The sequence below is a fragment of the Protopterus annectens genome, chromosome 4.part1 (assembly GCF_019279795.1).
Source record: "Protopterus annectens isolate FY-2018-M chromosome 4.part1, PAN1.0, whole genome shotgun sequence".
In the NCBI taxonomy this organism is placed as follows: Eukaryota; Metazoa; Chordata; order Ceratodontiformes; family Protopteridae; genus Protopterus; species Protopterus annectens.
This window is the reverse complement of record NC_056734.1, coordinates 892390214-892413872: the sequence shown is the minus strand read 5'-3', so window position 1 is coordinate 892413872 and position 23659 is coordinate 892390214. Positions and strand designations below refer to the sequence as shown.

The following is a 23659-nucleotide window of genomic DNA, read 5'->3' as shown; positions in this document are numbered from 1 at the left end:
ACTGTTTCCTGCTTTGTAGCTGCTGCATATTTCTTAATCCTGCTTTTGTTTAATATATGTCAGTGCTGCTCATATTTAACATTTTCACAACTGTTCTGCTCCTGCTACCTTCCCTGATGTTTCTAACGTAATTGTTTGATATTTGCCACTGCTATTTCTATGTTTGTCCCCAAGGGCTGTAGTCATGAACTGTGTTTCCACATCTATGGTTAAAGCTTGTACTGTGTTCCCACCTGCATACACCATTACATCTAACCTAATCCCCAGGCAACCTGCTACTTTTTTTTCTACCCCCTTCTATTTGCAGAAGTATTGTATTAAAAGTAACAACTGCTTATTTTATTCCTTTCCCTTGCAGTTTGCTTCCACTGCATCTCTACCACCACAGGTGCCTCCCAGTCCTCTGCTCGGAACCCTGGATTCCTGACCTTAAATGGACTTCACAAAGGAATTCCTGGTGTGCTTCTCTAACTTCTTTGCCTCCCCAAGAGCTAATAATAAGTGTATGTACCCTATTGTAAATTAGACATTATAATATAATTGCCCTGTTTTATACCAACCCAGTGAGCAATAGCTAGCAGCCTACCATGGATTTGAATTCACCCTTTACTTTCCTGGCTTCTTCCCATTTCCCCTGTGTGCCTGAGGTCTACTCTTGTACTTACCTGGTCTGGCCACTAGGTGGCACTGTCCAGCCTCTATATACACCTCCAATGCATGTTAACAATACTGTTAACCTAACTCTGCCCTGTCCCTGCACCTAAACTCGGCTATATTCTATTAATCTACCACTGCCCCTGTATAGCCTCTAGCTCCAGTGAACCCTCTTTTTCCTTCCAACTCACATACATAGTACCTATCCTGTACCTCCTTACCTTAGATCTGTTCTCTGCTTCACTGATAAACTTTCTGCTGACCTCTTCCTCCTCCTTGGCTCTACCTCTGTTTGCCCTGTGGGCTAACTCCGCTCCCCTACCCTGCCCCAATTCCAACCCACCCCCAGCACTCCTACCTTTATTCTACCCTTTCCCCACCCACTCAGCCTAATTACCCAATAATAGCTTTTCCCTCCTTACACCCACCCCACTTAAATGCATCACTCTCTCTAACACCTCATCAATTAAATTCCCTTCCATCTTTCTTATTATACTAAAATAACCCTTTTCTACCTCCTCTTACTTCACAGCTGCTTTCCTCCTTACAAATTTATACCCATTAAACTAACTTTTTCTAGTCATTCAATATACAGACGACTCAACTTTAGTCTGCTCTGCCGCTAATTTCCCTGAACTGCTGACTAAAACCCAAACTTCTTTCTCAACTACTGAGAACTGAATGCACCGACATCACTTCTCTGTCAATGCAAATAAATCTAAAATATTACTATTCCCTCCCTCAAAAACTTTCTCTTATGACAAAAGTCCCTTTCAAGTCCTTAGCCAAACCAACTCTCCTATTGAAATGGTTTCCTTCGCCAAACATCTTGGCATTACTATAGACGAACACCTCAAGGTTGATATCCATATTCAACAAAATATAAAGAAAATCCAGCAAAAGTTAGGTATGCTATACAGCAACAATCTCATCCTCGCCACCTCTAGTAGGCATACTCTGGCCACTACTTGCCTTCTTCCTTCCTTACTGTACAGAGCCTTCCTTACTGTACAGAGCCCCTCTTCTAACTAACCTAACCTCTTCCATCACCTCTAAACTTGAAAACTGCTATAATTAAATCTCCAAATTTGCCACCAAAGCCAAAAATTCCACCCATCACTGCCTTACCCTTCAATCTCTGAATTGGCTAGAACTCACAAATTACCTAGACTACCTCCAACTTATCACTGCACACAGACTCATATTTCACCCAACAAAATGTCCTGCTCTAACAAACATCCTCCCCCCTACACCTCTAGTAGAACTCTCAGATCTGAACACCAAAACTTAATTACTATCCACAAACCTAAACGACTTGCTGGCCAACGTCTCCTTTCTTTCTCAATAGGCGAGAAATGGAATTCACTCCCTCCTACACTAAGGACAACACCAAACTCAGATAATTTCAAAACCCAGCTATTCACATACCTGTACTCCAATTGGAAATGTACCTGCTTTCACCCTACCTAATTCTGTTTAAGTAAATGGCCTGGGAGGATTTTCCTCCTGTGTTCCTCAGTTCTCTCTAACTCCCATAGCTATTTCATAAGAGTGAACCTAAGCTCTCTGTAACTCCCATAGCTATTCCCCACATGATTTCAACTTTGTAAATAGCCTCTTTCTTTAAGTGAATGTATGTAAATTGTTTCCTTACTTTAAATGAATGAAAGTATGTCTAAATGAATCTGTACAATATAACCCATATGATCTATCACAATAGACCATATTGCTCAGGCTTGGTATTAAATTCATATATTTGTAACTTGTTCTTTTAACTGTACCTTTTATAGACTTGTTTCTTTACTGTATTCTGTCTTATGGAGCTTTTCTCCTCGGGCCTCCAATGAAAACGGGCTCTCTGGGCCCAATGGACTTCCCCGGTAATCAAACTGGAAATAAATAATAAATAAATGCTCTTCGTGTTTCACTGTTGCAGACATCACCTGTGGGTTATCCCTGCTGGGGTAGCCCTCGGCCAGCCTGAATACCAGAGTCAATGTTTTTCTGCGTCAGCCGCTGTCACTTGTTGACGGACATCAGGTCATCAGTGCTATAAAGAAGGCAGCCGACGCCATTACATCAGTCTTTCTTGCCGTGGAGCCCGTAGCAGAAGTAGTTCGCAAGTGTGCCGGTCGGTCGCTACCAGAGTTTGAATTGCAGCTGAAAACCTGTAAAGCTAAGTACCCTGTTGGAGATCCTTTTTTCTTCCACTAACTGATATCCGAAAAAGTTAACAGTTGTCTCACCTGTGGAAAGCAGATCCCACACCTAGAATTCCATTCATACTGTGTCACTTGTTTAGGCCCAGACCATGACATCCCCCATTGCCTACAGCCATACCACCCTGAATGAGCCCAATCTCATCTGATCTCGGAAGCTAAGCATGGTTAGCCTGGTTAGTACTTGGATGGGAGACCACCTGGGAATTCCAGGTGCTGTAGCGTAAACACCCTCCAGGAAGGTCATTTTCTTGGGAGCACTGCTGGACACAGCATCCTAAATGGCCTTCCTATCCCCAGAAAAGCAGAGCTTCCTGCCTCTCTACTTTACCCAGCTGGCTTCCATGGTCTATATTAGAATGCTGAAACCTCACTTACGTGAATCCCGAAAGGCCGACACATATACAGCGACCCGCAAGAACACCGAACATCTTTAAGTGCGAAATTCAAAATATCGAATTGCCATAGTTGCTCACCTCCACCGCCCACTACGTACTGCCTACCCAAACAAAATAAATATGAATGTATTACTATATATGCACTTAACTTAACCTGCCCCTAAACTCTAAGGTCAGTAACTATTGCACATTTACGTTAGGGAGTTATACCGGATAAGGGAATCTCCTACTGACGGTTTACCTCACTAAACATGGTGTGGACAACTATGGCTATTCGGTATTTTGAATTTCGCTCTTAAGGATGTTCGGTGTTCATGTGGTTCGCTGTTTGTGTCGGCCTTTCGGGATTCATGTAAGTAAGGTTTTGTCATTCTAATATAGATCAGGCTTCCAAAAGTCACCTCATGGGGTACATGGCATCTTGCATCCTCCTAATTCCTCTGGCCAGGCTTCACATGAGAAAACTTCAGTGGTATCTAAAGAACCTTTGGTGTCAGCACTCTCAGCGTCTAGAGACCTCTCTCCCTGTGATTCCCTGTATAGGGGCTGAGTTTCTCTAGTGGGCAGGAGCCTGTGCCAAGAACAAGGGTCTTCCCTTCATCCTCTGCCCAACCGGGCAGACCATCACCACCGACACCTCAGACATTGCACGAGGCACTCACCTAGCAGGCAGGTACACCCAAGGTCTTTGGGATGCCCAGGACCTTCCCTTACACATCAACCAGAAGGAAATGATGGCAGTACAAAAGGCTCTGACATCCTTCAAACCCTATCTCAGGCCAGGGGTTATCCTTATCAAAACAGACAACACCACAGTAATGTGGTACATCAACAAACAGGGAGGGACCCAGTCTTACCCTTTGTGCAGGCTAGCCATGAACCTCTGGCTGACAGCCTCCTCCTTGGGATTACACCTAATAGCTCAATACCTACCAGGGATCAACAACACCATGGCAGACCGCTTAAGCAGAAATTTACTGGACCCCCACGAATGGCAGCTCCACAAAACAATCTTTTTGCATGTCACTCAGGAGTTGGGCACTCCGGAGGTGGATCCCTTTGCTTCGCACCTCATCCACCAGCTGAAAAAATTCTGTACCAGGGAGTATCACCACCTAGCTTGGAAGGTGGATGCCTTGACCTTCCCCTGAAACTCCCTCTTTTATGTATGCTTTCTATCCTCTGCCTCTTATTCCCAAGGTACTGATCGAGATAAGGGAGGAGAGACCAAAAGCCATCCTCATTGCTCCAGACTGGCCCAGACAACATTGGTACCCCTTACTGAGCAGCCTGACATCACAGCCTCCCAGGCAGCTTCCCCTGATCTCAGACCTCTTAACTCAGGTGGGGGGGGGGGATGCGGCACCCAGACTTGCAGACTGTCAAATTGTCAGCATGGCTAATACTCTAAAGGCAAACAGGGGGCCGCTGTTAAGCAAAGAGGTGCTAGACATTATCATAGAGACCAGAAAATCTTACGCAGGGAAATGGAAAAGATTCTGCTCCTGGAGCCAATCCAGAGGGGGCAATTCCTCACAACCTTCCATCCCTTTTATCCTGAACTACCTAGCGGAGTTGCTCAATAGTGGCCTCTCCTTCTCTTCTATTAAAATCCCTGCCTCAGCCATTTCAGCTCATTTTGATACAGATCAGCCCCTGTTCTCAGATCCTTTGATTAAACAATTGGTCAGAGGGGCTTCTAATATCAGACCTCCCAGAAGACCACCCACACCAGCCTGGGACCTGAATTATGTTTTGGAAAAACTAACCTTACCACCCTTTGAATCTGCTGCTTCAGCAGAGCTGAGATATCTCTCCTGGGAGACTGCTTTACCACTAGCTATAAACATAGCCAGAAGGGTTTCAGAACTTCAGGCACTGATGGCCACTGAGCCCTTCATCATTTTCCATGCAGACAGGATCTCCCTGAGGACTAACCCCTCCTTTATGCCCAAAGTGGTATCTAATGTGACTCTCAACCAGGCCATACATCTACCTACCTTTTTCCTAACCCGCAAAACGGGGGGGGGGTGGATTCAGCACTCACTAGACATGCATAGACAGCTCGCATACTACCTGGACCATACTAAACCCTTCAGGAAAACAGACCAACTTCTTGTTAACTTTGCCCCAGGGGCAGAGGGGAAGCCCTTTTCCAAGCAAACCATTTTCAAATGGTTATCACACTGTATCCATTTCTGCTACAGATTACATGGGAAACCACCCCCTAAGTCTATTCGTACCCATTCCACTAGGGCAGCCTCCACTTACACGGCATTCCTGAGAGGAGTTCCCGCCAGAAGCATCTTGGAAGCTGCCACCTGGACTTCTTCTGTCCATACCTTCACAAAGCATTACCACCTGCCTCTTTATTCTAAGGCTAGGGCAGGGTTTGCCTCTGCAGTTCTGCAGGGCATGCTGACCCATGCCTAGGTCTCTTACTAATCCTACAACCCCTCTCCTCAACTTTGGGAATCCTCCCACAGGTGATGACTGCAGCAGTGAAACACAAAGAACATAGTACAGTTGTGTACACTTGCCATAAACGTAGATGTTTGAGTGTATTCACTGTTGCAGTCTTGGTTTCCCTTCCTCCTTCCCCCTTATATCCTCTTTACTTAGGGAGACATAAGCTTCTTATGGTGGCTTTTAGCCACCAGGACCACTTTACCATATTTCCTTTGGCTTCTGACTGGTTAGGTCAAGAAAAACTAATGTAATGGTGTCAGCTGCCTTACTTTGTAGCACTGACAGTCTGATGTCAGTCAACAAGCGACAGTGGCTGACTCAGAAAAACATTAACTCTGGTATTCGGGCCGGCCGAGGGCTACAACAGCAGGGGTAACCCGCAGGTGATGACTGCAACAGTGAATACACTTGAATATCTATATTTATGGTAAGTGTACACAACTGTACTTTCTATGTCCTTCCTTCTTCTAACCCAGGGGTCTGAAACTCAAATGCTCAGTGTTACTGTATGTGTACTAGCAGACTCATGCAAAGGCCATAGTCTCAAAGCCAAAAAGAAATGTAGGCTAGAGGAGTAGTGTAGTCACTTTCCTCATCTATAATTATGTTGGTTTGAGGGCTGCTTGAGGTCTGAGGGCTTTGAGTCTGAGACCATTGATCTAACTCACAATAGTGGGTCTCTTCCTAAACTCACCATTGTCCCCACACACTACCTTTAATCACCTTCTTTTGAGCTCTAAACCTCTGCTACCTCATCTTACACACTTGTGCCAGATTGCCTCTTTGGCTTCCTTCATTCCTGTTAGTACTGCTCTCCTATATGCATTGACCTCCAGAATTTTCCTTGGTCTAGAAATAACTTGTCCTCACCAGTTTGAAAGGACATAATTGAAGGGACACAAGTACCTGCTCTACTGTTCTGAATTCTTTTTCCTTTACCTCCTCCACCCAGAACATCTTTTTCTGTCTTTCCTCATCAGTTAAGATGAGGATCTTGTGTAGCCTTAATGGCTGCATGGCAAAACATATGTTCTAATTATGAGATCACTCTACCTTGGAGTATGAGGAATTCTTTGAGGTATAGCTGTTGCAGAATTAGACTCTTCAAATTAGTGTTCGTATGCTTAATAAAGGATTTTTGACTGCAAACAGACTGTCTACCCTTAGTAATTCTGTATAATATTTCAAATGATATTTTTTATTATTTTTTGGACTTAGGACAAGTTTGTTCACCACTTCTACTACCATTATCTGATCTTATCAATATACAATGATTAGATATATAAAAATTGAAAATCTTCCACACAGAGACGTTTCTTACACTGTTCTGAGTGGTTAACATTGGTATGTTGCTCTTCTATCTTGCTTCTTGCATTAGTTACTGCACTGGAGTCACAGATTCCTATATTTCCTTGATTATTTTCCATTGCCAGAAGGGAAACCTAGATTGCTCTAGGTATTTTTCCTAACTAGCCCTCAGGTTTTATTAAGGAAAGTTTTAGGGAATTCTATGTCCCAAATACATTCCCTTCCATGTGAACCCACATCTCCATGTACATTGTCAACCTTCTCCATGGCTTTAAAGCTTTCTTGCAGTTAAATACTTCATGATACAGACAGCTGAGCAGTATTCCTATCTTTCTAATATCCTATCTTTTTATTTTTCCTATCTCATACTCTTCCCATACCACCTTAACCACTCTTCGTCATCATTAACCCCCTTTATCCGATTTTCTGTATGGAGTCAGCATGTCACATCAGACATCATTACTCTCTCTGTCTCTGTTCAGTGCCACTCTATTATTTTCATTGACAGTCATGCTTGACTGTTGCAGGTCTTCTCTCATGCAATCCACTCATCCCTTTTCTGGATGCTTCTGTTTCCTTTTGCTTTCTTCCTGTCTGTCCTAAATCCATCTTTACTAGATTATGTATATACCAAACCTTTCCTCCTTGCTGCTTCTGCCTTCATATGTTTGGTAACACTTTACAGACTGTCCTTCTATGTGGTACTCATACCCTAATTATTTCTTCCTTTTCTCCATTTTACCTCACATCAGCCACTACTGCATTCTTCGATCCTTCCACTAGTACCATAACAGGTTTCACAGGATTCATTCATGCCCGGTACAGAACAGCTGCACTGAGCTAAAGTGAATGTTATTGTTTTCAGAAGTATCAAAGCTGTAGACACACTGTAATTGTTCTTTCCAGTAAAACATGCATCAGCATTGTAAAAATGCATAAACCTGCACATGAGTCATGCATTTTTTGTAGAATGCTCTGGAAGTCAAACTGATTTCAAGTTTGACCCATTCATTTAGTACAGCCTTTTTCATCAAGTCTGTTAGTACCGCCAAAGGCTGTGTTGCCATAATTAAAGTGGAATTTCCCGAATGACTTTACAGAAATGATGCTTGAATTTGGAAACTTACATCAAAGAGAAAGTAAGAAGCTCCTGATTATTTGAAAGAAGGATTTTATCAAAAAGGATCGCATTATGTATTTTCAGATCTTATCTCCTGTCCAAGACACTTCTCTCTACTTCACGTAATACACTACTTCCTGAATTCATTTCAGCTGTTCAGATTCATTTTTACTTTGGATTTTATGGACTAGAAAGAGATAGACTGCTGATTAGAGACGTCAGGTTAATTTTGTTTGAATTCTCCTTTGAGTGCTGTGCAAGTGTTAAATAATTATAAAAAGCTGGTGGTAGAGTACTGCAAGTCGTCAGCTAGTATGTGTTGGTGGTGATAATATGGTGGTGATAATAAAGTAGAAAGATGTTATGTAATATTTTTTTCAGTCTATTTCGAAACATTTGTGCTGTGCTTCTTTCTGCAATAAAATACTTAATTTTCAAAGTACATTGCCTAACTTTCTTAGTTTCAGATGTCTGTGTCTGGTTTGTTGTTATTTAGCAAGTATATGTTTTGCCCAGTATAATGTTTATTGATTTGTATATGAAAAATAAATGAAACACACAAGAATAATAACCCTATACATAATAAGAAAAGAGATAAAATAAAAGATATATGAAGAGACATAATTTCAGAACAGTTGTACACATGAGAGGAGCTTGATTATCATCAGTATTGCAGTGCAAACCTAGCACAGTTCTACAGCACACAATATTTCAATATTATAAGGATATATTTATAGTATGCATGTCTCCTGTTACATAATATGATAAAATCAATGAAGAAAGATAAAAAGGAAAAATCTACTTGCAATTATTTACGCTTAGATGCCACAATTATGATTACATCAAAAGGCCAGTTATTGAGAAAGAGATTAAAAGATAGAGAGGGAAAAAACAAGGCAAATATAAATTCTTAAATAGTGTTTTATAGTAATAAAATTTGAGATTTAAGAATTTGATCTTCATCAAAATAGTGCCGGTTAAAAAATCCAGTCCAATTTGTGAGGAAAAGGATGAGGGAGGGTAAAATTTCTTAGTAGTTTGGTATATTGTAATATCGTATGTAAAAAGTATTACCAATTTAATCTTTGAGTATAATATCAAGAAGATAACTCCAGTATTCTTAAAAATACGACATTTGATTTGGGTTTTTAGTTACCAGTTTATGTGAAGATATAAATTTAATTGCCATAACTTTGAAATTTTCCCATGTCATCTTGGATTTATCTAGCCAATTTTTAGCTATAAAATATTTAATTAGTGCACAAACTGTAATCAAAACATGTTTATATATGCCTGTAAGGTTTTGAGGTGTAATGTGGAGAATTGTTGTTTCCCATGAAAAAGTAGTCTTTTTGTAACCCATTTTATTGTGCTTTACTAAGTTCTTGAATGGGGTAAGGTTAAGTGTATTCTTTAGAGCTTGGGATTTTTGATCTAAGGTAATATTGTTCTTATCTTGTAACAGTAGTTGGAGTAAAAAAGTGAAGATTGGAATTTAATTGAGCTGTCAGTTTATAGGAATTGGATATCATTTTAGTTTTATATGATGAAGTTTTTAAGATTGATTGGATTAGTCTAATGTCTTGTTCATCAACAGCCAATTCTGAGAGTTTAGCTTTTATAAGTAGCTTGATTTGTCTGAACATGATGTCATATTTATTGGAGGCTCTTAGATATGCTCTCAAATCAGCCAGAGAAGATTTAACTAGTTGGTATATTTCCCAAACCAAGATATTTTTAATTTGAGGAAAATTGGTTAAATCTATAATTTTGTTACTTAATTTCAAATTTGGATTAAGATGTATAGGCTGTAATAGTTCAAGTGCGTCTTCTAAGTGAATTGCAGTTATTAGGTTTTGAAATATATTTATTTGGTTCTTGATTATAGGGTGAATTTTAATGGAATTGATATTCCTAAGATTAATAAAGGGAAATGCTTTTGGGTTTATATTGAGGGAGCTTGTATAGTTGTACCAGATTTTGATCCAGAGTGTTTGGTTGTTTGGATCATGGTTAGAAATTTGAATTAATCTGCTCACACAAATATTATCATAATACAGTTTAAAGTCGGGTAGCCCTACGTCACACTTTTCTTTAGGTAATGTGAGTTTATCATAAATAATTCTTATAGACTTCGGATGCCATATGAAATGTGAGATGGCAATTTTCATTTTGCGAAAAAAAAATTAGGGATGTTTATGTTTATGGCATTTAATTGATGCAGGATGATTCTAGGTAAAATATTCATTTTTACGATAGCTGCCCTAGATAGAAGAGAGAAAGGTTTATATTCTTCCACTTATCTTGCTTGATTATTTACAGGAAAGTAGAATTCCTTATGACAGTGTGGATTGATAGGAAATATATAACATTTGGTTGGCTTAATTTCAAAGTTTGTTATGGTTAAAAATTGTTCTGTTGATTTCAGAATTTTATGTAAGTCAATGTTAGGGAGTTGAAAATAGATATTAATATCATCTACAAAGGCTGGGAATTTTAAATCCAATATTTTGGACAATTGGAATGTGATGAAAGATTTTTTGAGTTAGTGCAGTAAAGGTTCTAAATAAAGATTGAAGAGATAAGGAGAGAGGGAACATCCTTGCCTTATCCCATTAGTTATTTTCACAGGTTTAGATGTAATTTTATTAATAAATAATGTGGTAGATGCGTTTTTATAAATCACCTTTATGATATTTGTGAAATCTTGTGGTATATTATATTAAAGCAAGACATAGTTTTGAAAAGAAAGTTTAGTTCTACCCTTTCAAAGGCTTTACTTGTGTCTCCGGTTAATGCATACCTGGAAGGTTTATCTTTCGCTAAGAGTTGAGTTATTGTATCAAGAGTCAAAGTGTTATAACAGACTTGTCTTTGTTTCATAAAACCTAGTTGTTCGGGAGATATTATAGATGGTAGTAGTTTTTGCAATCTGTACATTAGTATTGAGGTTAATATTTTAATATCAATGTTTATGAGAGCAATAGGTCTATAATTATATGGATTAGTTTTATCTGAATTGGGTTTAGAAATCAAGATAGTGTTGAACTGAAGTGTTCATGTAGAGGTCTGAGATATTGTAAGTAGTGATATAGTTAAACACTCTTAGCAAAATAATTGAGATTTATTAAGTAAATTTTTTGTAAAATTCAGTGGTGAAGCCATCAGGTCCAGGAGCTTTTTTTTTTCATTTTATCAATTGCAAATTGTATTTCTTCTAATGTAAAGGGAGCTTTAAAATGCTGTTTTTCATGTAAAGGGAGCTTTAAAATGCTGTTTTTCATTTAAAATTAGGAATTTTAAGCCTTGTATAAATTCCTCATATTGATCAAGTTGAAATTGTTTTTAGAGCTGTAGATGTTGTTATACATTTATTCAAAAGAGTTTATAATATCCAAATCAGTATGAAGTATTTTGCCCTTATAATTTATTTATTTATTTGCATTTGTTTACCAGGATGGTCCAGCTGGGCCAGAAGTGACCATTTTCAGTAGAGTCTCAGGGAGAAAAGCTCCACATATAAAACAGTTCATATACAATACAGAATTTACATTAATAAAGACATTTAATACATATTATTGGCAGCTTATACAATTGGTGAAAAAAACAGTACATAAGTAATCCTTCTCAAATCAAAGATATTATACAAGCAATACAGAGTATATACATGAGAACATTCCGTATGAGTAGTTTTCAGCTAGCAAAATTTTTATAGGACACTTTATGCAGTGCGTGCAAAGCAGATATAGGAATTAGAGACTAGGTACTTAAACTTTTCACACGTTTAGGAGGTGTAATAGCTGAGCGATAAGCTTATATGAGTCCTGCTACAGCTACCATTATTTATGTCAGAGTTGTGTCATTTTAAGGATGCCTAGTAATTGAAAGCTTTGATATATCAGGTGGATCTGACTCTGAGCATCTTACCATAACAGAAATAGATGAGACAGAGAGATTGCGTGTGTGTGCGTGCGCGTGCAAAATAGTGCTGTTAAGCTTTGGATGCTGTTGATAAGACTACAGTTAAAGGCACTCAACTTAAAGTAATGTGGATGTTTTAACTCCCCATTATTCAGCTGTTTGGTGTAAAGCTTATTTGGATGTGGCAGGCTTTGGTCGAAGCCCAAAGTCTGCTATATATTTGTCTGCAACACTGATGTAGGTACTAGAACAGTCATCGCTAACCACCACACTGTAAGTCCCAAACTTCCAAAGCTTAACAAGTTGGGCTTGACATCCCAGCCTTTAAGTTGGCCAGAACAGTAATCATATCATTCACATAGTCCATCCTTTTTAAAGTCCCTCTCCTTTACTTTGGATCTTTAGACACATACTTCCTCATTCAGTCTCCTTGTTAGAGCATCAGGGACAATCAGCAACAACAATGGTGACAAGAGGTCGCTGTGCAGGTCCAGCTTGTCGAATATTTCACCTTCGGATTTGTATGTAACATTGTTGGTTGTTTTAAAAAAGTATTTGCATTCATAACCTTCATCACACTTTCCCATTCCAGAAAATCACATTCCTTGGTCATATCTTGATTGATATCATTGTCCCTACACCCTTATAGTTTACCATTGCCCAGTTCTTCAGATCACACTCTGTTCTAATAACATATCAACACATATTCTTTTCTTGTTCCTGCCTCTCCAGTTTGTAAACTTGGATGCAGAACATCAGGTTTCTGTTTCTCATTAAAGTAAAATTGTATATACCTCCTGCTGCGGTAATCCTTATTTCCAAACGGAGTATATACTACTGGTATAAGCAATGCTAATCAACTGCAAATTATTCTGAACAAAATTTGCAGACTCACCCCAACCCCAGCACTGACTTCTTGCTTTGGGTAACATTGCTGTGTCTTCCTTTCCAGAGCTGAATGGAAAAAGCGGCCTTTCTGTTTGCATGCCTTCTTTAAAATTTAATTTGTGTTGACCGCTGCTCCCAGTTAATTTTTTAGGTCACAGAGTGGTGGTATAACGAATCTGCATTCCACACACAAACATTTGTGGGCAAGTTGGAAAATGACAACTCACTCACTGAATGTCTGGGAAGTGGGAGGAATCTGAGGTACCCAGAGAAAACCCACATGCTATAGCAAGGACAAACAGAAGGTACCCTGGTTGAGTAGCGAAGAAGAGAACCTGCTCTGTGGTGACAGTGCTGCTTGCTGTGGCACTGTACCACCTTGCAGTTTTTTAATTTAGGTCTCTAGAACAGTGTCTCCACAGAGAGAGAGAGAGCAAGAGAGAGAGGGAGAAGCTGGAGCAAACAGGCCAGACCTCTCAACCCAGTTGTGTGAGAAAACTGGAAAATGCTGGCTCTTTCAGAGAAATTACTTCTTTGTTTCACTACTGAAGATTGCCCACTATTCCTAATTTGGGCACAGGCAGTTGTCTCCCCCCACATACACACACATTGTACTCTTTTAATTTCTTTTACTTTTTCTTCTAATATGCGTTTCATGAAGTCCTATTTGATTGTATCATAGAGTATAGTAGTATAGTTTGTGAATTGTAAGTATCTACATTCATTATTCCTTGTGACTTACTCTGTTTGAGCGCATTGCTGAAGGTCAACCCCCTGACCTGAAAATGCAGGGGGTTCATATATTCGTACCTTAAAAACAGTCCTGCAGGAAAATGAACATAATATTTAGAAAAATAAGTAAGCAGTACAGAGAAGTCATTAGTTATAATTCTTTAAACCTTCCTCAGATTTCAGTATTTGTTAATTTTAATAAGTGAGATAGACTTCTCTGATGAAATGAAAACTTTTTATCTTACACACCTGCTACCATATTTCTCTGTAAATAAGGCCAAACCAGAGAATAAGGCCTAGCATGATTTTCCAGGGTGGTCATGATATAAGCCCTACCCCAAAAATAAGCCACAGTTAATATCATCAACAACACACAACGGACGTGTTGAATTATAAAATAATAATATTATTGACACCTGTTGACTGAGGTCATCATACTCTGCTCGCCATTTCTGGACCATTCAGACACCCAACTTCTTCTCTTTGCAGAAAGTCGTAAGATTCTTTCCCCGGGAGTCCTCCACGATTCTTACTGTAACCCTAATCCTCACTCACACTTGACGGTTAAGATCCTTGGCCCATAAACACTGGCAAGTGTACTTTGATTGGTCAAAGCACAGACGACGCAAGTAAAACATGTGCACTTGATAACAAAAGGGTGTGGTTGTGTCTTCTTAACCGTCACCATTTTGTGTTGCTACTTCTGTCTCGTAAGTCTTCAATTAACACCCCCCCCAGACTAGATGGTGCAAACAGAAGGAGCTATTCCACTGAGTACAAGAAAGGAGTCATGGAGGACTCCCGAGGAAAGAATCTGATAGCTTTCTGCAAAGAGAAGAAGTTGGATCTCTGAATGGTCTGAAAATGGCGAGCAGTGTACAATAGCCAGTTCAGCGGCCATTATTTCCTGAGCTGGAAGACATCATCTGTGAATGGATTGCTAACAGGAGAGGAAAGGCTTTGGTTGTGCGCAGGGCTGATATTCAGGCATTTGCTCTTGCAATGGCACCACAGTTAAAAATATCCCCAGAAGAATTCCAAGCATCACAACATTGGCTGGATGGCTTCCTTCAGCGATATGAGCTGAGCTGGCATCAACTTTTCTAAATACCAACTCTCCAACGTGATTGCTGTGGATGAAACTGCAGTGTTTATGGACCAAGGATCTCAAACAACAATTCGTCAATCTACATTCCCTCCACTGGTTATGAAAGTGCACGTGTTACCTGTATTTTGGCAATTCGTCTAGATGGAAGGAAAACCCCACCTCTAATCATTAGTAAGGGTAAGAAAGATAAGATTGAACGTGTTTCAGGCATTTACATTCTTGAAACTGAAAAAGCCTGGTGCACACATGCAGTTATAAGGAAGTGGGTTGATGTAATGCTGTCACTTGTTTTGCAAGGTGGCAGAAGAGGTCTGCTAGTCTGGGATTCAGCCAGCACTCACCGCGCTAAAGACATGAAGAAATATCTTGCACGGAAAAGAATAGATCAAATAATGATTCCTGCAGGAATGACTGCCTATCTCCAGACTCTTGATATTGCAATAAACAAGCCATTCAAGGACCATTTGCGCATGAAACTCAGTGACTACATTGAAAATAGAATGGAGAGAAATCTGCGGGGAAACTTTGTGAAGCCTAGCCTGCAAGAGGTTGTAACTTGGGTGAAGAATTCATGGGATAAAATCAATGACAGCTGTGTTGCCAATGCACTATGAGCAGGCTATGTGGACAAGCAGTGCTCATTTAAGAAGAGCTCTATTGCTAGGCATGACAGGTTGGGGCCAATGGTTCTACAAAATGGAGTTGCAAGAAATTCTGGCCGGAATTCCGGGGTTGGAGACTTATGACAATGTTCCAGAAGAAGATGAAATGACTGTATTTGAATAACTTTTCCGTTATTGGGGCAAGAGAATGGATTGCTTCTGCTTTCAGCTGCCAGCAAGCTCTTGTTAGTTTTTTGACGTTATTGTATTAAGGTAACATTTCATTATCAAGGGGTTATTACAAAGTAAGGCCACTAGTTCTCAGACTTCATTTTTATGACTTTCCATCATTCTTCTCTTACAGTTTGGATAAGGAATAAAGAAAGCATCACTACTCAAAAAGTGGCAGTTATTCACCTGTTTTATTCCCCTCCTCCAATACACATGCATTGAGATTTTTCTGCAGTTTCTGTTACGCATGAAGTATTGCACTGTGAAAGCCAAGGGTAGATATTCTAAAGTTGAAATGTTTGTTGCACTGTTTATGTAGAATTCTCACACAACTGATAAAGCGTTGCCTAGAACTGTTGCCCAGTAACAGAAAAGTACCAAATAAATGTTAATTTGTGTACATGAATAAATGTAGATTGTTGTACGGGGGGGGTGGTGGTAAATAAGGCATCCCCTGATGATAAGCCCCAGTGCGTACTTCAGCAGGGGAAAAAGTATAAGACCCGGTCTTATTTTCGGGGAAATACGCTAGTTAGTAGTGGTTCAGCAATATCAGCTTAAGCATTTTTACATCTTCCAAGCAGCAAAACAAAACCTTCTTTTTTTCAGGGAGTAGCAGATTAAGATATTCTAAAACTTAGTGAAAAAGATTTATCCAATTCCAGAAAAGAATAAATACAAACAAATGCATATTCCATCAGAACTATCAGTAACCTACAGGAGATCATGTATCTTAACTGATCTTTTTCATAACCTGCAGAATTTTAGTATCTGCACTAAATGAAGCTTCTTTTCAGGTACACTGTGGTCTGGTAATTCAAGCTACATCATTCTGTAATAAAACTTACATACATACAAGTATTTCAAACATGGGCAGTAATGCCTTTTTAGCTTGCCATTATATCATAATAAGTGTCCAGGCTGTTCTTAAAAATATCTAAAGGGCAGGTCATAAATGCCCTCTCTAAGGCCAAAGACACATCATCTGTGGGACCTGATAACATCCAGGCTGTGTCCTACATGGGCTCCAACATTAATTAGCAACACCATTGCGTACTCTTTTCAATCATTGTCTAAGCATGACTTTGTCCCAGCTGAATAGAAAATGGCCATCATTATTCCCGTGCACAAAGGTGGTGCTTCCACTGGCTCCAAGAACTATAGACCTAATAGCCTGACTAGCCTTATTTGCAAGGCCATGGAGCAAATCATCATGGACCTTAACAAAGATATAGGTAATCTCCAAACACTTGACTCAGTTTGGATTTGTCAAAGGGAGATGATGCCAATTAATCCTAGTGGACTTGTTCGAGACAGTCACCAAGGCCCTGGGTGAGGGGAATCTATGCATACAGCCTACTTAGACTTAACCAAGGTTTTTTTTGTTTGGTTTTGTTTGTTTGTTTTTTTGACACTATCCCACACTCAGGTTTCATTGACAAACTTACCCAGCTAGCTATCAATCCTTATATCATTAGGTGGGTTGCTAACTGGCTCACTGATAGAACATATATAGTCAAGCTAGGGGAATCCACCTCCAACAGCAAACCTATAACCAGCAGTGTTCTACAAGGATTTGTCCTGGGACTTCTACTGTTTGGAATCTATTTCTCCGAAGTATAAGCAAAAACTGAAGGTCTGTGTTTGAAGTTTGTTGATGACTGCAAACTGGGAAGGGTCATACAATCTCCAAACAATGTCAACATCCTACAAGAGGGTCTTACATAAACAAATGATTGATGCCAAAGTCATGGCCTTAACCTCAATGCAAACAAATGTATTATCATCCCTTTTGGTAAGAGTGATGTTCCTGCTAAGTACCACATCAGTAGCAACACCCTAAGTATGTGCTCAGTGGTGAGAGACCTGGTCACACAGATTGACAGCAATCTTACTTTTGATCACCATGTCTCCACAGTGCTAAGAAGGACATTCTATATTGTTCATCTTATAAGCAAGGGCATTGTCTCCATAAAAAAAAAAAAGTTCTAACCCCCCTGTACTCTTCCCTCATCAGGCCAATAATTGACTACAACACCCCTTTTGGTATGTACCTTTCCAAGCATCTGCAGCAATTAGAGAGACCACAAAGATTCAAGGTCTTCAGCATCTGTCTTGTGTGGATCATCTGAAATCACTTGTCACTTATTCTGTTCTCTGCCTTGCATATAAGGCAATCTCTGGCCCTGCTTTATTGGAAATGCTGCATATCTGCAAGTCAAATGGTACATGGGTTACTCACGCTAAAGACCTTAACCTGATATGTGACTTTAATAGAACCTGCTTGAGGGACAGATTTGTCTCCCAGAGGTTGCCACACCTTTGGAACAGACTTTCACTTCATGTCAGAGTACCTCATTGGCCTTCTTCAGGTGCAATAAGTGCTGATCATGGAAATAAGGGTAGAACTTGGCTAGACTTGTAAGGGCCCTGGGGCCATTAGCTTAGTAACTTCCTATGATCTAAACTAGTGCTTGGTTGCTTTTAATGTAAACTTTAATGTCTTGCATTTCCTGTGTAAGAAAGCAGGCAACAACATCAAGTGAGCAAAAGAAGAAAAAAAATTCCCACTAGTATTTTTTTTTATCTCTGCAATTATGATCCATTACATCCTGTCCTTGGCTTCGCCTAAACCATGTTTCCCGTTTCTTTACTTTGTGTCTTATTGCACAAGTTAAGATTTAATTCATTTTGTCTTATTTTGTATGTCTTGCCTTATGTGATCAGCGTCTTCTTTGTAATGTAATGAAAATGATTCAGTTATTGTAATTTCATTCAGATTTGAAGTTTTATGCATGCTTGTGCATTTGATCATGTAATTGATTTTTAGAATCTTAAGATTATTATTTATGTATTTTTAGCTCTGTGCATTTCCAACCTGTATTGCTAAATAGTCATATAACCATATCTCTCAACCTCTGAGCATCAAAAATCCATAGCACTGACCTTTAAAAATCATAGCAATTGTCACAACAAGGACAGAACACTTGTATTTGCAGTGGAAGTTCTTATACTATAGCAATAACCCACGGCCAGGTGTGGGTAATGCTGGTTTTACCTAAGGTTGGTATGAAGTGGTCACGAGGGTGAAGCCAGAGTGATCAAACAAAGCCTATTTTGGGTAAATCAGCATTACCCACACCCAACCATGGATTATTGCTATTATACAATAACATTATTTAAGAAAAAAGTTACTTACTTTTCTTAAACAATGTCTTTGTATAATGGCGTAATGCTGCTCTTCCCCATACTACCCCAGTATCCTGGGGCTTTCTTGATGTACTGCACATGCGTATGGGACTACCCTTCCCATGCTTACGCAGTATATGTCTGCTTTGTGGCCTGGGTCATACATTACTGCAGTCTCAGAATTACCCCTAAAACCATACATTTTTGTCATGATATGGCTCTTTCATGATGTTCGTGTTTCATTGTTGCAGTCATCACATTTGGGTTATCTGCCTGCAGGTAGCCCTCATCCGGCCTGAATACCAGAGTCTTTGGATTTCTGTGTCGGATGCTGTCTCTTCTTCCATGACGTCAGGTCGTCAGAGGTATAAAACATGCAGCCAACACCATTACATCAGTCTTTCTTGCCGTAGAATGCCCGAAGCAGAATCAGTTTGCAAGTGTCTGTCGTCCATCTCCTGAAATTTTCGTTTTCAAGTTTCAGACCCGAAGTCTTCAAAAAAGATAAGTACCCCATTGGGAATCCTTTTTCTTGTTCCAACTGATGTCAGTAAAAGTTAACAATTGTCTTGCCTGTGGAAAGCAAATACCTCATAGATTTTTTTCATTCTTACTGCATCCCCTGTTTAGGCCCAGACCACGACATCCCTCGCTGTCGATTTTGTGCCTTGTTCAACCCCCAAACTATTCGTCATCGGGCTATTTTTGCAGCCAATTACTTTCATTCTCGATCTCAGTACTCCGAAATGGCTTCATTAAGCCATCCGACTACCGAGCTTCCAAAAAAACGTAAGGATAAAGACAGAGACAGACTGCATAGGTCCAAAACTGCCGATGACGCTTCCATTAATCTAGTCGCCAGTCCGCTGGTACTCAGTGAAGCGCTTTCGCAGCCCCTGATACCCGCTACTACAGATTTGCAGGCCTCTACTGAGACCCATTCGGGAGTCCGGTTTACTGTGAGATGCTTCTTCGACTATGGAACCTGTGGATGTCTCTACCTTGGATGGGTCCGGAGCTGCTGTGCAGGCACCGGCTTCTGAGGTTGTATTCAGGCCTACAGACATTCATATTAAACCGACGCCATTGTTTCCCTCCAGAAGTTCCGAATCCCTCAGGCCAAAAACTCCCACTACACCTAGAAAACCGATGAACAAACCGTAGGCTCAGGCCCATATGCCTAAAAAGCAAATGCTTAGAATGGCTGAAGACCTTCTTACCTTAATTAGGGGAAGCCAGCTTTCCCCCTCTAAGAGACCTAGAACTGAATTTCTTTCTGATTCTTCTGATCAGGAATCTGATATTTCTGCTCCTTCTGATTACCAGGATTTGCCCTTATCTACTTATGAGGATTCTGATGCAGATGATTCCATTCCTTCTGCCTCGCCTCCAGAAGATCTTTCTTTCAGTGAAACCTTGCATACTCTTAGGGAGCATTTCCGCTGGGAAAGCCAGGATTACTCTGAGTCCAAAAAGAGACTTGGGGAGTTCTTACTCCTGCCTCAACACAGGCCTTTAGCTATCCCTTCTGTTCTAGACATTGTAGATGATGCTTTCTTGGAATCTAGCCTTACCCCAGACATTTTACCTCCAGCTCCCAGAAAACCTGACGGGTACTACAGAGTACCTGACTCTCACAAGTTCCTCTTCAAGAATCCTTCTGTGGATCCAGAGACCACTCCCCAAGGACCAAAAGGCATTAAGGGTACTGCTGCCAAAAATCCTATCCCTTCTGATAGAGATTCTAGAGCCTTAGACAGATTGGGTATGAAGGTATACACTTCTGCTACTTTTGCCATTAGGGCTTTAAATTGCCAGTTTCATATGTTAAAGTATCAGCAGCATGTTATGGGACTACTTAAACAGAAAATGATGTTGATTCCTGACTGTGCTGAACACAAAAGAATTGCAAGATTTAATGCATTCTGCAGAACAAGTTGGTAAACATACTTTGCAATGTGGTTTTGATGCTTTAGAAGCATCTTGCTGGGCTGCTGTCACTGGGTCTGTACTTAAGAAGGCATGCTTGGATTAAGGAACAAAACTTGCTAGATCATGTTAAAGCTAAATTACTGGATGCTCCCTTAAACCAAGACCACCTTTTTGGGAACAAAGTAGAAGAAGTCCTCAAAAGGATGGAGGAAAAAGCTAAATCTATGCAAACTGTTAAAGATTTCCTACAAGTACAGCCTCCCAGATTCAGTGGGCATTGGCTTTCAAAGAACTGGTCCTTTCCAGTGCCTTCCAGGCCTTCTCAGTCCAAACCCAGGAACAGCAGACCACCTAGGCTACAGTCTCAGGCTACGCACAGACCTAAGCAGTGGGGGGGCTCCCACTTCCAAAGCAAGGAGTAGTAAGCCACCCCCCTTTGGAAAAATGGCACAATGACTTAACATTAACCCTTCCAAGCCCTGCTCAACTCTGCTCAACTACCTGCTCCCTTAGGAGGAAAGCTCGCCCTGCATGCAAAAAACTGGGAACTCATTACCCAGGACAAATGGATTTTGAACATTGTTTCCCAAGGATATAGATTCCACTTCCACACACTACCAACACCAAATGGTTGGCCAGACCTACCCCCAAATCAATGGGCAGAGGCCCAACAGCAGGTTCTCTGTTTTCTCAGTATTAGGGCTATTCAACCTGTTCCAGCAGAACAAAGGGGACAAGGTTTTTATTCAAGGCTTTTTCTGGTACCCAGAAAAGACAACTCCTGGCGTCCTACCGTGGACCTCTCTATTCTCAACACCTTTCTGGTAGTTCCAAAATTCAAAATGCTAACTCTTCAACAGCTTCTTCCCATGCTAGCCAAGGATGCCTGGCTGCCAACCCTAGACTTAAAGGAAGCTTACCTGCACATCCCAATAAGCGAATCTTGCAGGAAATACCTACACTTCTGGGCAGGCTCCATGCACTATCAGTTCTCTGCACTTCCCTTTGGCTTATCTAGTGTGCCAGGGTATTCACAAAGCTTCTAGCTCCATCCATTGCATTTTGCAGGCCGAGAAATATTTAAATTTACCCATACTTGGATGATTGTCTGATTCAAGCAGAAAGCCAGGGCTTCCTATTACAACACCTGGCATCCGTAAAGAAACTTCTAACCTCACTGGGGTACACCATCAATGAAAAGAAATTTCACCTAGTACCCTGCCAACAGATTGTATTCCTGGGAGCAAACTTGAACACAACTTCCCTGATGGCATTCCTCACTCCAGAGAAACAAGTTTATTTGACAACTTCCTTCAAACTATTGGCCACAAAGCCCCAGCTATCTGCAAGGAAAATACTGCAAGCCCTGGGATTCTTGGCCTCTTGCATTCTACTAATTCCATATGCAAGGCTGCATATGAGGAAACTCCAATGGTATCTTAAAATCCTATGGTGGCAACATTCTCAGGACCTGGAAACAATGATGTCTATCATTCCCTGTATGAAGACAGAGTTCCTTTGGTGGGCAGAGGCCTGCTACCACAACAAGGGGCTCCCTTTCTCTCATCCCCCTGCCACCCAAACCCTAACAACAGACGCATCAGACTATGCATGGGGGGCTCACATGGCAGGGCAGTGCATTCAGGGCAAATGGAACCAGAGACAGATGCACCTGCATATCAATCAAAAAGAAATGTTAGCTGTACAGAATGCTCTGACAGCCTTCAAAGACCGTATTCTTCCAGGACAACTATTGGTAAAGACAGACAACACCACAGTTATGTGGTACATAAACAAGCAGGGGGGAACCCACATGTACCCTCTCTGCAGACTAGCCATGGCTCTGTGGAACACAGCCTTGGGCTACCAATACACCTACAAGCCCAATTCCTGCCAGGCAAACTAAATTCACTGGCAGACGACTTAAGCAGAAATCTCATGGACCCACACGAACGGAAACTAGAACCCAAAATATTCAACCCCTTGAGGAATAAATGGGGGACTCCAGAGGTAAGACCTGTTTGCCTCCCCTCAGAACTACCAGTTGAACAAACTCTGCACAACAAGAACTCCCCACAGCCAAGCTTGGGAAGTGGATGACCTGTCCTTTACCTGGGAAAGCCTCTCGGTTTATGCCTTTCCCCCTCTGCCTCTCCTCTCGAAGGTTCTACTAAAGATCAAACAGGACAGGCCAAGGGCAGTACTGATTGCACCAGACTGGCCACACCAGCTCTGGTACCCCCTCTTGTGCAGTATGACACTGCTGCAACCATGGCACCTGCCTCAGACCCCTTCCCTGCTGTCCCAGCAGGTGGGCCAGATTTTACACCCTCAGCTTCAAACCCTGAACCTTGCAGCCTGGCTAATTCCTTGAGCTCTCCTCTAGTCATCCCTTAGTAAGCAGGTGCTGGATGTCATTCTGGAGGCAAGGAGGCCTAGTACTAGAAAATCCTATGCTGAAAAGTGGAAAAGATACTGCTCCTGGAGCCAGGCTCGGGGGATGGGCCCAGCTTACCTCATATTCTACAGTACTTAACAGAAATGCTCCACAAGGGCCTATCCTTCTCGTCAATTAAAATTCATGCCTCTGCTATTTCAGCACATTATAATACTGAGCCACCCCTCTTCTCTCACCCCTTGCTAAAACAATTTCTTAGAGGGTCCAAAAATTTAAGACCCCCGGCCAGGAGAGCTTCCACTCCAGCCTGGGACCTTAACTTTGTATTGGAACCCCCCTTTGAGCCAGCTGCAACAGCAGAGTTGAAATTCCTTTCTTGGAAAACAGCCTTCCTTCTAGCCATCATTTCAGCAAGAAGAGTGTCTGAATTACAGGCCCTCATAGCAGTGGAACCCTTCATTATCTTCCATGCGGACAGGGTTTCCCTCAA

General features: G+C 40.9%; 1 protein-coding gene and 1 pseudogene across 2 annotated transcripts in view; both read left to right on the top strand.

Moving 5' to 3' along the window:
• ALG3 (ALG3 alpha-1,3- mannosyltransferase) overlaps positions 1-23659 on the top strand; it is a 526609-nt gene that overhangs the window by 28154 nt on the left and 474796 nt on the right. The window lies entirely within an intron of this gene.
• LOC122801474 lies at positions 2981-3098 on the top strand (annotated as a pseudogene).